The sequence below is a fragment of the Schistocerca gregaria genome, unplaced genomic scaffold, assembly GCF_023897955.1.
Source record: "Schistocerca gregaria isolate iqSchGreg1 unplaced genomic scaffold, iqSchGreg1.2 ptg000180l, whole genome shotgun sequence".
Taxonomy (NCBI): Eukaryota; Metazoa; Arthropoda; class Insecta; order Orthoptera; family Acrididae; genus Schistocerca; species Schistocerca gregaria.
In genome coordinates, this window is record NW_026061730.1 from 825,590 (window position 1) to 838,615 (window position 13,026).

General features: G+C 49.0%; 6 non-coding genes across 6 annotated transcripts; all 6 read right to left on the minus strand.

The window, feature by feature from the left end:
• Positions 1-1,306: 1,306 nt before the first annotated feature.
• Trnaa-agc (transfer RNA alanine (anticodon AGC)) lies at positions 1,307-1,381 on the minus strand. The gene has a single exon. It is a non-coding gene; the product is annotated as a tRNA-Ala (tRNA).
• A 1,456-nt stretch (positions 1,382-2,837) lies between these two features.
• Trnaa-agc (transfer RNA alanine (anticodon AGC)) lies at positions 2,838-2,911 on the minus strand. Its single transcript has one exon. It is a non-coding gene; the product is annotated as a tRNA-Ala (tRNA).
• A 1,457-nt stretch (positions 2,912-4,368) lies between these two features.
• Positions 4,369-4,443, minus strand: Trnaa-agc (transfer RNA alanine (anticodon AGC)). Its single transcript has one exon. It is a non-coding gene; the product is annotated as a tRNA-Ala (tRNA).
• A 1,456-nt stretch (positions 4,444-5,899) lies between these two features.
• Positions 5,900-5,974, minus strand: Trnaa-agc (transfer RNA alanine (anticodon AGC)). Its single transcript has one exon. It is a non-coding gene; the product is annotated as a tRNA-Ala (tRNA).
• A 1,456-nt stretch (positions 5,975-7,430) lies between these two features.
• Trnaa-agc (transfer RNA alanine (anticodon AGC)) lies at positions 7,431-7,505 on the minus strand. The gene has a single exon. It is a non-coding gene; the product is annotated as a tRNA-Ala (tRNA).
• A 4,517-nt stretch (positions 7,506-12,022) lies between these two features.
• On the minus strand, positions 12,023-12,097 carry Trnaa-agc (transfer RNA alanine (anticodon AGC)). The gene has a single exon. It is a non-coding gene; the product is annotated as a tRNA-Ala (tRNA).
• Positions 12,098-13,026: the final 929 nt, after the last annotated feature.

Below are 13,026 nucleotides of genomic sequence, written 5' to 3' on the forward strand. Positions count from 1 at the left end.
CGCATAACGTCGAAAATAGAGTTCAGACACCGCTCTGAGTAAGACGAACGTGTTGTCCACTCTCTAGACTTCAATGACGTTAAGCCGTGATACCTAAGACAGATCTGCACTCGATGACACCACGATAACAGCCGGTCCCCACACTTACATCTTGCTCTCCTTATGACAGTATACATCATATCAGTCTGTGACGCTGGTTTTGCAACTTCTTGCGTGCGTTTATGTTCGCCGCGACCAACACTTACCATGTACTGACCACAAAACATGGAGGAGCCGGGGCTTGAACCCGACACCGTTCACACGCTAAGCGAACGATCTGTCAACTGAGCTACAGCTTCACACACGACCAAGCCTGGCTATTCTCCATTCTTTGCGACTCTGATGTGCACGGACACGATGGTTGGTTGGTTTGTAGCGGCGAAGGTACCAGAATACAAAGGCGCGGACACGTTCATATACACAAGAGTTCCACGTAGTTTCGATGCTCTGATATTACGAATGCAAATTCCGTCCGTTTTGAACGTCTTAAATTGAAAGGGCGGTCACAAATTGGTCCATTTCACTCCTTGTCGACAATCACACAGCACCTGAGGTAACAAGCACATCTCGAGCCCCATTGTGCTCTCCATTGTTCATGCCAACTCAGTGCCTCGCTCTTTGCTACTGTGTAAAACTCTTGTCGTCCAACTGCAAAACACTGGGACACAACAAGTTTCCGCGTCTCCATTGCACTGATCGTACTACGAATCGCTCCCCAAACTTGGCAATCACCCATGCAGATGACTTTTCCGACTTTACACGACGCTCACGCAACGCTCACGCTAGTGACAGCCTTATTTATAGTTCGACGTCGCGCCAAAGCGAATGAGCACATTTCGCCTACGGCTTAGGCCGCTCTCCTAGTGTGGCTGCTCTGTGTCTGCAAGCAGCGAGGGGCTGCAAGCTTCCTGTGTTCGCACCTATATCACCTGTGCTTCCTTGTCAGAGACAGACTATCGCAAAACATACAACTCACTCCATGAATTGATTGCTACGGCATCTGTTATCAGCAGTCACAACCAGCAACACCAGTAGCAGCCGACTGCACGCAAAGAATGGGAACGTGCAGTGGGATTTACGTGAAATCGGCGCAAGGCAGATCTTTCCGACGTAGGCCTGAGAATCATATGGGAACATTTGTACTGTTTCTAAATTAAGTGTAGGTGTGGGAGGAGGGTGCTTCCTGCGCACGAATAAAAGCACGCTCGCCAATTGGGAATTATTCCACTTGCATGGCAAGGTGCGCATGTAGGTGTGTTAAAAATTCTGGAGGCGCTGGGTATCGATCCCAGTACCTCTCGCACGCTAAGCGAGCGCTCTACCATCTGAGCTACGCCCATCCCCCCGTTATCTAGTAGTGCTACATACAGTCATATCAACGTCACAGACCCTTGCACTCCCATTATTCCGCAGACAAACACTACTCTCTATGTATCAGTGAGGGTGTCTTTCAGGTTTCGTGCATTCTGTATCGAATCGTAGTTGGCCACAATGAAAGTGGCACGCATAACGTCGAAAATAGAGTTCAGACACCGCTCTGAGTAAGACGAACGTGTTGTCCACTCTCTAGACTTCAATGACGTTAAGCCGTGATACCTAAGACAGATCTGCACTCGATGACACCACGATAACAGCCGGTCCCCACACTTACATCTTGCTCTCCTTATGACAGTATACATCATATCAGTCTGTGACGCTTGTTTTGCAACTTCTTGCGTGCGTTTATGTTCGCCGCGACCAACACTTACCATGTACTGACCACAAAACATGGAGGAGCCGGGGCTTGAACCCGAGACCGTTCACACGCTAAGCGAACGATCTGTCAACTGAGCTACAGCTACACACACGACCAAGCCTGGCTATTCTCCATTCTTTGCGACTCTGATGTGCACGGACACGATGGTTGGTTGGTTTGTAGCGGCGAAGGTACCAGAATACAAAGGTGCGGACACGTTCATATACACAAGAGTTCCAAGTAGTTTCGATGCTCTGGTATTACGAATGCAAATTCCGTCTGTTTTGAACGTCTTAAATTGAAAGGGCGGTCACAAATTGGTCCATTTCACTCCTTGTCGACAATCACACAGCACCTGAGGTAACAAGCACATCTCGAGCCCCATTGTGCTCTCCATTGTTCATGCCAACTCAGTGCCTCGCTCTTTGCTACTGTGTAAAACTCTTGTCGTCCAACTGCAAAACACTGGGACACAACAAGTTTCCGCGTCTCCATTGCACTGATCGTACTACGAATCGCTCCCCAAACTTAGCAATCACCCATGCAGATGACTTTTCCGACTTTACACGACGCTCACGCTAGTGACAGCCTTATTTATAGTTCGACGTCGCGCCAAAGCGAATGAGCACATTTCGCCTACGGCTTAGGCCGCTCTCCTAGTGTGGCTGCTCTGTGTCTGCAGGCAGCGAGGGGCTGCAAGCTTCCTGTGTTCGCACCTATATCACCTGTGCTTCCTTGTCAGAGACAGACTATCGCAAAACATACAACTCACTCCATGAATTGATTGCTACGGCATCTGTTATCAGCAGTCACAACCAGCAACACCAGTAGCAGCCGACTGCAGGCAAAGAATGGGAACGTGCAGTGGGATTTACGTGAAATCGGCGCAAGGCAGATCTTTCCGACGTAGGCCTGAGAATCTTATGGGAACATTTGTACTGTTTCTAAATTAAGTGTAGGTGTGGGAGGAGGGTGCTTCCTGCGCACGAATAAAAGCACGCTCGCCATTTGGGAATTATTCCACTTGCATGGCAAGGTGCGCATGTAGGTGTGTTAAAAATTCTGGAGGCGCTGGGTATCGATCCCAGTACCTCTCGCATGCTAAGCGAGCGCTCTACCATCTGAGCTACGCCCACCCCCCCGTTAACTAGTAGTGCTACATACAGTCATAACAACGTCACAGACCCTTGCACTCCCATTATTCCGCAGACAAACACTACTCTCTATGTATCAGTGAGGGTGTCTTTCAGGTTTCGTGCATTCTGTATCGAATCGTAGTTGGCCACAATGAAAGTGGCACGCATAACGTCGAAAATAGAGTTCAGACACCGCTCTGAGTAAGACGAACGTGTTGTCCACTCTCTAGACTTCAATGACGTTAAGCCGTGATACCTAAGACAGATCTGCACTCGATGACACCACGATAACAGCCGGTCCCCACACTTACATCTTGCTCTCCTTATGACAGTATACATCATATCAGTCTGTGACGCTGGTTTTGCAACTTCTTGCGTGCTTTTATGTTCGCCGCGACCAACACTTACCATGTACTGACCACAAAACATGGAGGAGCCGGGGCTTGAACCCGACACCGTTCACACGCTAAGCGAACGATCTGTCAGCTGAGCTACAGCTACACACACGACCAAGCCTGGCTATTCTCCATTCTTTGCGACTCTGATGTGCACGGACACGATGGTTGGTTGGTTTGTAGCGGCGAAGGTACGAGAATACAAAGGCGCGGACACGTTCATATACACAAGAGTTCCAAGTAGTTTCGATGCTCTGGTATTACGAATGCAAATTCCGTCTGTTTTGAACGTCTTAAATTGAAAGGGCGGTCACAAATTGGTCCATTTCACTCCTTGTCGACAATCACACAGCACCTGAGGTAACAAACACATCTCGAGCCCCATTGTGCTCTCCATTGTTCATGCCAACTCAGTGCCTCGCTCTTTGCTACTGTGTAAAACTCTTGTCGTCCAACTGCAAAACACTGGGACACAACAAGTTTCCGCGTCTCCATTGCACTGATCGTACTACGAATCGCTCCCCAAACTTGGCAATCACCCATGCAGATGACTTTTCCGACTTTACACGACGCTCACGCTAGTGACAGCCTTATTTATAGTTCGACGTCGCGCCAAAGCGAATGAGCACATTTCGCCTACGGCTTAGGCCGCTCTCCTAGTGTGGCTGCTCTGTGTCTGCAAGCAGCGAGGGGCTGCAAGATTCCTGTGTTCGCACCTATATCACCTGTGCTTCCTTGTCAGAGACAGACTATCGCAAAACATACAACTCACTCCATGAATTGATTGCTACGGCATCTGTTATCAGCAGTCACAACCAGCAACACCAGTAGCAGCCGACTGCAGGCAAAGAATGGGAACGTGCAGTGGGATTTACGTGAAATCGGCGCAAGGCAGATCTTTCCGACGTAGGCCTGAGAATCTTATGGGAACATTTGTACTGTTTCTAAATTGAGTGTAGGTGTGGGAGGAGGGTGCTTCCTGCACACGAATAAAAGCACGCTCGCCAATTGGGAATTATTCCACTTGCATGGCAAGGTGCGCATGTAGGTGTGTTAAAAATTCAGGAGGCGCTGGGTATCGATCCCAGTACCTCTCGCACGCTAAGCGAGCGCTCTACCATCTGAGCTACGCCCATCCCCCCGTTAACTAGTAGTGCTACATACAGTCATATCAACGTCACAGACCCTTGCACTCCCATTATTCCGCAGACAAACACTACTCTCTATGTATCAGTGAGGGTGTCTTTCAGGTTTCGTGCATTCTGTATCGAATCGTAGTTGGCCACAATGAAAGTGGCACGCATAACGTCGAAAATAGAGTTCAGACACCGCTCTGAGTAAGACGAACGTGTTGTCCACTCTCTAGACTTCAATGACGTTAAGCCGTGATACCTAAGACAGATCTGCACTCGATGACACCACGATAACAGCCGGTCCCCACACTTACATCTTGCTCTCCTTATGACAGTATACATCATATCAGTCTGTGACGCTTGTTTTGCAACTTCTTGCGTGCGTTTATGTTCGCCGCGACCAACGCTTACCATGTACTGACCACAAAACATGGAGGAGCCGGGGCTTGTACCCGAGACCGTTCACACGCTAAGCGAACGATCTGTCAACTGAGCTACAGCTACACACACGATCAAGCCTGGCTATTCTCCATTCTTTGCGACTCTGATGTGCACGGACACGATGGTTGGTTGGTTTGTAGCGGCGAAGGTACCAGAATACAAAGGCGCGGACACGTTCATATACACAAGAGTTCCAAGTAGTTTCGATGCTCTGGTATTACGAATGCAATTTCCGTCTGTTTTGAACGTCTTAAATTGAAAGGGCGGTCACAAATTGGTCCATTTCACTCCTTGTCGACAATCACACAGCACCTGAGGTAACAAGCACATCTCGAGCCCCATTGTGCTCTCCATTGTTCATGCCAACTCAGTGCCTCGCTCTTTGCTACTGTGTAAAACTCTTGTCGTCCAACTGCAAAACACTGGGACACAACAAGTTTCCGCGTCTCCATTGCACTGATCGTACTACGAATCGCTCCCCAAACTTGGCAATCACCCATGCAGATGACTTTTCCGACTTTACACGACGCTCACGCTAGTGACAGCCTTATTTATAGTTCGACGTCGCGCCAAAGCGAATGAGCACATTTCGCCTACGGCTTTGGCCGCTCTCCTAATGTGGCTGCTCTGTGTCTGCAGGCAGCGAGGGGCTGCAAGCTTCCTGTGTTCGCACCTATATCACCTGTGCTTCCTTGTCAGAGACAGACTATCGCAAAACATACAACTCACTCCATGAATTGATTGCTACGGCATCTGTTATCAGCAGTCACAACCAGCAACACCAGTAGCAGCCGACTGCAGGCAAAGAATGGGAACGTGCAGTGGGATTTACGTGAAATCGGCGCAAGGCAGATCTTTCCGACGTAGGCCTGAGAATCTTATGGGAACATTTGTACTGTTTCTAAATTAAGTGTAGGTGTGGGAGGAGGGTGCTTCCTGCGCACGAATAAAAGCACGCTCGCCAATTGGGAATTATTCCACTTGCATGGCAAGGTGCGCATGTAGGTGTGTTAAAAATTCTGGAGGCGCTGGGTATCGATCCCAGTACCTCTCGCACGCTAAGCGAGCGCTCTACCATCTGAGCTACGCCCATCCCCCCGTTAACTAGTAGTGCTACATACAGTCATATCAACGTCACAGACCCTTGCACTCCCATTATTCCGCAGACAAACACTACTCTCTATGTATCAGTGAGGGTGTCTTTCAGGTTTCGTGCATTCTGTATCGAATCGTAGTTGGCCACAATGAAAGTGGCACGCATAACGTCGAAAATAGAGTTCAGACACCGCTCTGAGTAAGACGAACGTGTTGTCCACTCTCTACACTTCAATGACGTTAAGCCGTGATACCTAAGACAGATCTGCACTCGATGACACCACGATAACAGCCGGTCCCCACACTTACATCTTGCTCTCCTTATGACAGTATACATCATATCAGTCTGTGACGCTGGTTTTGCAACTTCTTGCGTGCGTTTATGTTCGCCGCGACCAACACTTACCATGTACTGACCACAAAACATGGAGGAGCCGGGGCTTGAACCCGAGACCGTTCACACGCTAAGCGAACGATCTGTCAACTGAGCTACAGCTACACACACGACCAAGCCTGGCTATTCTCCATTCTTTGCGACTCTGATGTGCACGGACACGATGGTTGGTTGGTTTGTAGCGGCGAAGGTACCAGAATACAAAGGCGCGGACACGTTCATATACACAAGAGTTCCAAGTAGTTTCGATGCTCTGGTATTACGAATGCAAATTCCGTCTGTTTTGAACGTCTTAAATTGAAAGGGCGGTCACAAATTGGTCCATTTCACTCCTTGTCGACAATCACACAGCACCTGAGGTAACAAGCACATCTCGAGCCCCATTGTGCTCTCCATTGTTCATGCCAACTCAGTGCCTCGCTCTTTGCTACTGTGTAAAACTCTTGTCGTCCAACTGCAAAACACTGGGACACAACAAGTTTCCGCGTCTCCATTGCACTGATCGTACTACGAATCGCTCCCCAAACTTGGCAATCACCCATGCAGATGACTTTTCCGACTTTACACGACGCTCACGCTAGTGACAGCCTTATTTATAGTTCGACGTCGCGCCAAAGCGAATGAGCACATTTCGCCTGCGGCTTAGGCCGCTCTCCTAGTGTGGCTGCTCTGTGTCTGCAAGCAGCGAGGGGCTGCAAGCTTCCTGTGTTCGCACCTATATCACCTGTGCTTCCTTGTCAGAGACAGACTATCGCAAAACATACAACTCACTCCATGAATTGATTGCTACGGCATCTGTTATCAGCAGTCACAACCAGCAACACCAGTAGCAGCCGACTGCACGCAAAGAATGGGAACGTGCAGTGGGATTTACGTGAAATCGGCGCAAGGCAGATCTTTCCGACGTAGGCCTGAGAATCTTATGGGAACATTTGTACTGTTTCTAAATTAAGTGTAGGTGTGGGAGGAGGGTGCTTCCTGCGCACGAATAAAAGCACGCTCGCCAATTGGGAATTATTCCACTTGCATGGCAAGGTGCGCATGTAGGTGTGTTGAAAATTCTGGAGGCGCTGGGTATCGATCCCAGTACCTCTCGCACGCTAAGCGAGCGCTCTACCATCTGAGCTACGCCCATCCCCCCGTTATCTAGTAGTGCTACATACAGTCATATCAACGTCACAGACCCTTGCACTCCCATTATTCCGCAGACAAACACTACTCTCTATGTATCAGTGAGGGTGTCTTTCAGGTTTCGTGCATTCTGTATCGAATCGTAGTTGGCCACAATGAAAGTGGCACGCATAACGTCGAAAATAGAGTTCAGACACCGCTCTGAGTAAGACGAACGTGTTGTCCACTCTCTAGACTTCAATGACGTTAAGCCGTGATACCTAAGACAGATCTGCACTCGATGACACCACGATAACAGCCGGTCCCCACACTTACATCTTGCTCTCCTTATGACAGTATACATCATATCAGTCTGTGACGCTGGTTTTGCAACTTCTTGCGTGCGTTTATGTTCGCCGCGACCAACACTTACCATGTACTGACCACAAAACATGGAGGAGCCGGGGCTTGAACCCGAGACCGTTCACACGCTAAGCGAACGATCTGTCAACTGAGCTACAGCTACACACACGACCAAGCCTGGCTATTCTCCATTCTTTGCGACTCTGATGTGCACGGACACGATGGTTGGTTGGTTTGTAGCGGCGAAGGTACCAGAATACAAAGGTGCGGACACGTTCATATACACAAGAGTTCCAAGTAGTTTCGATGCTCTGGTATTACGAATGCAAATTCCGTCTGTTTTGAACGTCTTAAATTGAAAGGGCGGTCACAAATTGGTCCATTTCACTCCTTGTCGACAATCACACAGCACCTGAGGTAACAAGCACATCTCGAGCCCCATTGTGCTCTCCATTGTTCATGCCAACTCAGTGCCTCGCTCTTTGCTACTGTGTAAAACTCTTGTCGTCCAACTGCAAAACACTGGGACACAACAAGTTTCCGCGTCTCCATTGCACTGATCGTACTACGAATCGCTCCCCAAACTTAGCAATCACCCATGCAGATGACTTTTCCGACTTTACACGACGCTCACGCTAGTGACAGCCTTATTTATAGTTCGACGTCGCGCCAAAGCGAATGAGCACATTTCGCCTACGGCTTAGGCCGCTCTCCTAGTGTGGCTGCTCTGTGTCTGCAGGCAGCGAGGGGCTGCAAGCTTCCTGTGTTCGCACCTATATCACCTGTGCTTCCTTGTCAGAGACAGACTATCGCAAAACATACAACTCACTCCATGAATTGATTGCTACGGCATCTGTTATCAGCAGTCACAACCAGCAACACCAGTAGCAGCCGACTGCACGCAAAGAATGGGAACGTGCAGTGGGATTTACGTGAAATCGGCGCAAGGCAGATCTTTCCGACGTAGGCCTGAGAATCTTATGGGAACATTTGTACTGTTTCTAAATTAAGTGTAGGTGTGGGAGGAGGGTGCTTCCTGCGCACGAATAAAAGCACGCTCGCCAATTGGGAATTATTCCACTTGCATGGCAAGGTGCGCATGTAGGTGTGTTAAAAATTCTGGAGGCGCTGGGTATCGATCCCAGTACCTATCGCACGCTAAGCGAGCGCTCTACCATCTGAGCTACGCCCATCCCCCCGTTAACTAGTAGTGCTACATACAGTCATATCAACGTCACAGGCCCTTGCACTCCCATTATTCCGCAGACAAACACTACTCTCTATGTATCAGTGAGGGTGTCTTTCAGGTTTCGTGCATTCTGTATCGAATCGTAGTTGGCCACAATGAAAGTGGCACGCATAACGTCGAAAATAGAGTTCAGACACCGCTCTGAGTAAGACGAACGTGTTGTCCACTCTCTAGACTTCAATGACGTTAAGCCGTGATACCTAAGACAGATCTGCACTCGATGACACCACGATAACAGCCGGTCCCCACACTTACATCTTGCTCTCCTTATGACAGTATACATCATATCAGTCTGTGACGCTGGTTTTGCAACTTCTTGCGTGCGTTTATGTTCGCCGCGACCAACACTTACCATGTACTGACCACAAAACATGGAGGAGCCGGGGCTTGAACCCGAGACCGTTCACACGCTAAGCGAACGATCTGTCAACTGAGCTACAGCTACACACACGACCAAGCCTGGCTATTCTCCATTCTTTGCGATTCTGATGTGCACGGACACGATGGTTGGTTGGTTTGTAGCGGCGAAGGTACCAGAATACAAAGGTGCGGACACGTTCATATACACAAGAGTTCCAAGTAGTTTCGATGCTCTGGTATTACGAATGCAAATTCCGTCTGTTTGAACGTCTTAAATTGAAAGGGCGGTCACAAATTGGTCCATTTCACTCCTTGTCGACAATCACACAGCACCTGACGTAACAAGCACATCTCGAGCCCCATTGTGCTCTCCATTGTTCATGCCAACTCAGTGCCTCGCTCTTTGCTACTGTGTAAAACTCTTGTCGTCCAACTGCAAAACACTGGGACACAACAAGTTTCCGCGTCTCCATTGCACTGATCGTACTACGAATCGCTCCCCAAACTTGGCAATCACCCATGCAGATGACTTTTCCGACTTTACACGACGCTCACGCTAGTGACAGCCTTATTTATAGTTCGACGTCGCGCCAAAGCGAATGAGCACATTTCGCCTACGGCTTAGGCCGCTCTCCTAGTGTGGCTGCTCTGTGTCTGCAGGCAGCGAGGGGCTGCAAGCTTCCTGTGTTCGCACCTATATCACCTGTGCTTCCTTGTCAGAGACAGACTATCGCAAAACATACAACTCACTCCATGAATTGATTGCTACGGCATCTGTTATCAGCAGTCACAACCAGCAACACCAGTAGCAGCCGACTGCAGGCAAAGAATGGGAACGTGCAGTGGGATTTACGTGAAATCGGCGCAAGGCAGATCTTTCCGACGTAGGCCTGAGAATCTTATGGGAACATTTGTACTGTTTCTAAATTAAGTGTAGGTGTGGGAGGAGGGTGCTTCCTGCGCACGAATAAAAGCACGCTCGCCAATTGGGAATTATTCCACTTGCATGGCAAGGTGCGCATGTAGGTGTGTTAAAAATTCTGGAGGCGCTGGGTATCGATCCCAGTACCTCTCGCACGCTAAGCCAGCGCTCTACCATCTGAGCTACGCCCATCCCCCCGTTAACTAGTAGTGCTACATACAGTCATATCAACGTCACAGACCCTTGCACTCCCATTATTCCGCAGACAAACACTACTCTCTATGTATCAGTGAGGGTGTCTTTCAGGTTTCGTGCATTCTGTATCGAATCGTAGTTGGCCACAATGAAAGTGGCACGCATAACGTCGAAAATAGAGTTCAGACACCGCTCTGAGTAAGACGAACGTGTTGTCCACTCTCTAGACTTCAATGACGTTAAGCCGTGATACCTAAGACAGATCTGCACTCGATGACACCACGATAACAGCCGGTCCCCACACTTACATCTTGCTCTCCTTATGACAGTATACATCATATCAGTCTGTGACGCTTGTTTTGCAACTTCTTGCGTGCGTTTATGTTCGCCGCGACCAACACTTACCATGTACTGACCACAAAACATGGAGGAGCCGGGGCTTGAACCCGAGACCGTTCACACGCTAAGCGAACGATCTGTCAACTGAGCTACAGCTACACACACGACCAAGCCTGGCTATTCTCCATTCTTTGCGACTCTGATGTGCACGGACACGATGGTTGGTTGGTTTGTAGCGGCGAAGGTACCAGAATACAAAGGCGCGGACACGTTCATATACACAAGAGTTCCAAGTAGTTTCGATGCTCTGATATTACGAATGCAAATTCCGTCTGTTTTGAACGTCTTAAATTGAAAGGGCGGTCACAAATTGGTCCATTTCACTCCTTGTCGACAATCACACAGCACCTGAGGTAACAAGCACATATCGAGCCCCATTGTGCTCTCCATTGTTCATGCCAACTCAGTGCCTCGCTCTTCGCTACTGTGTAAAACTCTTGTCGTCCAACTGCAAAACACTGGGACACAACAAGTTTCCGCGTCTCCATTGCACTGATCGTACTACGAATCGCTCCCCAAACTTGGCAATCACCCATGCAGATGACTTTTCCAACTTTACACGACGCTCACGCTAGTGACAGCCTTATTTATAGTTCGACGTCGCGCCAAAGCGAATGAGGACATTTCGCCTACGGCTTAGGCCGCTCTCCTAGTGTGGCTGCTCTGTGTCTGCAGGCAGCGAGGGGCTGCAAGCTTCCTGTGTTCGCACCTATATCACCTGTGCTTCCTTGTCAGAGACAGACTATCGCAAAACATACAACTCACTCCATGAATTGATTGCTACGGCATCTGTTATCAGCAGTCACAACCAGCAACACCAGTAGCAGCCGACTGCACGCAAAGAATGGGAACGTGCAGTGGGATTTACGTGAAATCGGCGCAAGGCAGATCTTTCCGACGTAGGCCTGAGAATCTTATGGGAACATTTGTACTGTTTCTAAATTAAGTGTAGGTGTGGGAGGAGGGTGCTTCCTGCGCACGAATAAAAGCACGCTCGCCAATTGGGAATTATTCCACTTGCATGGCAAGGTGCGCATGTAGGTGTGTTAAAAATTCTGGAGGCGCTGGGTATCGATCCCAGTACCTCTCGCACGCTAAGCGAGCGCTCTACCATCTGAGCTACGCCCATCCCCCCGTTAACTAGTAGTGCTACATACAGTCATATCAACGTCACAGGCCCTTGCACTCCCATTATTCCGCAGACAAACATTACTCTCTATGTATCAGTGAGGGTGTCTTTCAGGTTTCGTGCATTCTGTATCGAATCGTAGTTGGCCACAATGAAAGTGGCACGCATAACGTCGAAAATAGAGTTCAGACACCGCTCTGAGTAAGACGAACGTGTTGTCCACTCTCTAGACTTCAATGACGTTAAGCCGTGATACCTAAGACAGATCTGCACTCGATGACACCACGATAACAGCCGGTCCCCACACTTACATCTTGCTCTCCTTATGACAGTATACATCATATCAGTCTGTGACGCTGGTTTTGCAACTTCTTGCGTGCGTTTATGTTCGCCGCGACCAACACTTACCATGTACTGACCACAAAACATGGAGGAGCCGGGGCTTGAACCCGACACCGTTCACACGCTAAGCGAACGATCTGTCAACTCAGCTACAGCTACACACACGACCAAGCCTGGCTATTCTCCATTCTTTGCGACTCTGATGTGCACGGACACGATGGTTGGTTGGTTTGTAGCGGCGAAGGTACCAGAATACAAAGGTGCGGACACGTTCATATACACAAGAGTTCCAAGTAGTTTCGATGCTCTGGTATTACGAATGCAAATTCCGTCTGTTTTGAACGTCTTAAATTGAAAGGGCGGTCACAAATTGGTCCATTTCACTCCTTGTCGACAATCACACAGCACCTGAGGTAACAAGCACATCTCGAGCCCCATTGTGCTCTCCATTGTTCATGCCAACTCAGTGCCTCGCTCTTTGCTACTGTGTAAAACTCTTGTCGTCCAACTGCAAAACACTGGGACACAACAAGTTTCCGCGTCTCCATTGCACTGATCGTACTACGAATCGCTCCCCAAACTTGGCAAT